This window comes from Triticum urartu, chromosome 2, assembly GCF_003073215.2.
Source record: "Triticum urartu cultivar G1812 chromosome 2, Tu2.1, whole genome shotgun sequence".
NCBI lineage: Eukaryota > Viridiplantae > Streptophyta > Magnoliopsida > Poales > Poaceae > Triticum > Triticum urartu.
Window position 1 is genome coordinate 330,761,350 of NC_053023.1, and position 4,752 is coordinate 330,766,101.

The window sequence follows — 4,752 nt, forward strand, 5'->3', positions numbered from 1 at the left end:
AGGATTTTTGGTTGTCCTTAAATTTTACCTTGGGGTGCCCTGGGCATCCCCAAGCTTAGGCTCTTGCCACTCCTTATTCCATAATCCATCAAATCTTTACCCAAAAACTTCAAAACTTCACAACACAAAACTCAACAGAAAAATATCATGAGCTCCATTTGTATAAGAAAACAAATCACCACTTTAAGGTATTGTAATGAACTCATTCTTTATTTATGTTGGTGTTAAACCTACTCTATTCCAACTTCTCTATGGTTCATACCCCCCCCCCCCCGATACTAGCCATATATTCATCAAAATAAGCAAACAACGCACGAAAAACAGAATCTGTCAAAAACATAACAGTCTGTAGTAATCTGTATCTAATGTATACTTCTGTAACTCCAAAAATTCTACTGCAGTTGGAATTGGTATTTTATCGCTCTCTGGTAAAAAAATGTAAATTATTCTCGTGAGCGCATACTTTCTGTTTTTTCAGCAAGATCAAACAACAATCATCCAAGAAGATCCTAAAGGCTTTACTTGGCACAAACACTAATTAAAACACCAAAAAACACAATCATAGCAGTAGATAGATGATTTATTTATTACTAAACAGGAACAAAAACAAGAAACAAAAATAAAATTGGGTTGCCTCCCAACAAGCGCTATCGTTTAACGCCCCTAGCTAGGCATTTAACGATGCTCACATGAAAGACAAGAATTGAAGCACAAAAGGAGCATCATAAAGCATGTGACAAACACATATAAGTCTAACATACTTCCTATGCATTGGCATTTTATAAGCAAACAAATTATCAAGGCAAGCAAAAACTAGCATATGCAAGGAAAAAAAGGAACAATAGAAATCTCAACATAACGAGAGGTAATTTAGTAACATGAAAATTTCTACAACCATATTTTCCTCTCTCATAATAATTACATGTAGGATCATAATGGAATTCAACAATATAGTTATCACAAAACATATTCTTAACATGATCCACATGTAGGCAAAGTTAACACTCTTCCAAAATAGTGGGATTAACATTAACTAAAGTCATGAACTCTCCAAACCCACTTTTATCAAAAACTTCATAAGATTGAACATTCTCCAAATATGTGGGATCTAAAGTTGACACTCTTCCAAACCCACTTTCAATATTATTGCAAACATTATTATCAATCTCTTATTCATCATGGGGCTTGAATTAATTATCAAGATCATAAGAAGAATCACCCCAATCATGATCATTGCAACAAATAGTAGTCATAGCAAAACTAGCATCCCCAAGCTTGAGGTTTTGCATATCATTAACACAATTGTCATTAAGAGAATTTATAATAACATCATTACAATCATGCTTTTCATCGAAGGAACTATCAAGTATGGGTGCAATAGCAACGATCTCATGTTTAACATAAGGAACTACAACAAACTCATCTTCACAAATATTGGCATCATGGCCACAAGAATAGCAAGCATCATGTTCATAAATGGATATTTCAATCGAATCATCGAGATCATAATTATCTATAGATTCATGTATATCATTATTTTCTTCGCAAGCAATGGTCATTCTTTCAATAAATTATTTGACATAGACATTATGAGCATAGTTTTCATAGCAATATTTAAGTATGTCAAAATTTTCAGATTCGTAGAGAGTAATATCATACTTTTCAATCAAAGAAGTAACTTCATAAGCACCCTTAAAAACAAAAAAAATCTTCAATTTGTTCGATATCGTAGTAATTATAAACACCCTTTGCATAAGAAGATAAGATTTCATTATCATTAAACTCACCTAGGTAAAGGAGGTGTTTTTAGGGTTCTTAGAGCAACAAGTAAAATCATAAATTTCACAAAGGTTCCAAGCATAACACAACAATCTATTTATTTGATCCCATAAGATTCTCCCTTTTTCAGACAAACGGTGACGCACAAAATGAGCATGCTCATCTAAAGATTTCCCATCAACTAGGCTAGTTGGGGTTTCAACACGAGCGCATAAGAATCGAAGATGATCCAAGTAGAACACTTTAAGTGGATCCATATCAATAGATTTTTAGCAAGCAAAGATGCAAGCAAATAGAAGGCACATGGAAACACAAACAAAGATACAAACGGGAAGAAGGCGAAGGAAAGGAAAAGGTGAAGTGGGGGAGAGGAAAACGAGAGGCATATGGCAAATAATGTAATGCGGGGCATAAGAGTTTGTGATGGGTACTTGGTATGTCTTGGCTTATGCATAGATCTCCTCGGCAACGGCGCCAGAAATCCTTGCTACCTCTTGAGCATGCGTTGGTTTTCCCTTGAAGAGGGAAGGGTGATGCAGCAAAGTAGCGTAAGTATTTCCCTCAGTTTTTGAGAACCAAGGTATCAATCCAGTAGGAGACTACACGCAAGTCGCCTAGTACCTGCACAAACAATCAAGAACCTTGCGACCAATGCGATAAAGGGGTTGTCAATCCCTTCATGGCCACTTGCAAAGTGAGATCTGATAAAGATAATAAGATAAATATGTTTGGTATTTTTTTTTTATAGATTGGAAAGTAAAGATTGCAAAGTAAACGGCGACAGAAATAGCTAGTTGACGGGAGACTAATATGATGTAAAATAGACCCGAGGGCCATAGGTTTCACTAGTGGTTTCTCTCAAGATAGCAAATATTACGGTGGGTGAACAAATTACTGTCGAGCAATTGATAGAAAAGCGCATAGTTATGAGAATATCTAGGCATGATCATAAACATAGGCATCACGTCCGTGACAAGTAGACCGAAACGATTCTGCATCTACTACTATTACTCCACACATCGACCGCTATCCAGCATGCATCTAGAGTATTAAGTTCATAAGAAAAGAGTAATGCATCAGGCAAGATGACAAGATGTAGAGGGATAAACTCAAGCAATATGATATAAGCCTGTAACATCCCAAAATTCTATATTTTGGAATGTTATATTAAATAGATAGTTTTGCTTGGTTGTATGATTGCTTGAGTGAAATTGGGTGAAATTCGAAACTGCTTGAAAGTTAAATGAGAGGGAATAAAAGGACTTTCCCAAACTTTCATTTTGCATTTTGATCTCCATGAATTCAAATTCTTTTCATCGCAAAACCCTGGAGAGAAGATGACATGACTTCTTCCGTTTATTTAAATGACAAGGGGTTTTGAAAATATTTGAATTTCATTTGAAAATATTTCAAATTCAGAAACTTTAAGCAACTCAATGATTTTCACGAGAGAAGATAATATGACTTCTTCAAAATATATGAAATATGAGTTGGAAGTTTTAAAAGAATTAAATTCAAAGTCCTTTTGAAATTATTTTCAATTTGGAGTTATTTGGATTTTATTCAAATTATTTTTCTTCAAAATAAAAATATATGAAAAATAGGGTAACATGATGCCTACATCAAAAAATTGGAGAGAAATAAATTTGAATTAATTTTGGTATTTTTAAAATGATTTTTACTGGATTTTACTAGAGTAGTAGCACTCTTTGCTTTATTTGAATTTGTGTGGATTTTGTTTTGACTCTAGAAAAATGTTCAGCTTGTAGGAAATCTTTTTCTGAAAATTTTGATATATAATATGCCTATATATAATTTTACTTTTATTTTGTTTATTCTGTTTTTCCTTTTCTGTTTCTATTAAAAAAACTACGTGTGCGCGTGGAACTAACCGCCGCCCACATGCGTAGCATAGCTGCAGGCCGGCCCGTTTTTCTTTTGTTTTCTTTTGTATTTTTTATTATTTTCATTAATGTTTAGTTTTTTAGAAACGAATTTCAGAAAAAATAGACTTCAAAAAAAAACTGCAGCCCGTGTACGCGCGCGGCGGCCGAAGGCTTCTAGCCCATGCGGTTCACCTCCGTTTCGTTTAAGTACGTCTACATTTAGTCCCACATTGTCTAGCCTTTAACTCCTAAACCTCTTTTCTATCTATAAATATAGACCCATAGAGCCTCTAAAAATCATCTGATTCGGGTTAAATCAATATTTTGGTTTGACTAGATTCATTTAAGAAAAATATTTTTCTCCTCTTCGGCGCGACTTCTGGAAGTTGTCTCCTCTCTCCGAAGTTGTCTTTTCTCTGCCTTATAAAGGTATCTATCTTTGTTTTTTTCTTTTTATAATTCCGTAGTTTATTATTTCTAGACTAATACGATAGAATAATTAAATTATTAATTAGTCTCTGTATTTATACATTAGACCTAGATTTTTTAGGTGTACTCCCTCCTTCCATCTATATAGGGCCTAATGCATTTTTTAAGACCGCCTTTGACTATTGACAAGATTAATAGTATATGGCATGCACAATGTCAAAATTATATCATTGGAAGCTCCTTTCACATACGAATTTAACGGCGTGCTTTGTGTAAGTTGCATGACATATATTATTGCTCTAATATTTGGTCAAAGTTAGTCTCGAAAAACGTATTAGGCCATATATAGATGGAAGGAGGGAGTAGTTATTTTTTTCTTCTGTAAAATAGCTTGGCCCTGATTTTTCAAATAGCCATAACTTTTCACTCGTTTATCCAAATTAGATGAAACCAGCGCCTATAGCTTCGTCTTGCTTTAACCTATCCAGTGAACCTGTCACATCAAAATTTTGAAATTTTGAAATTTTGAATTTTGTTCAGATTCATATTCAAACTTCTTTTGAACATAACTTGAGTTTCGTAACTCCGATTTAGTTGATTCTTTTTGCAAATCGAAGCTCTTGACCTAAACTTTCTGATAAGGCCAAATTCACATAAT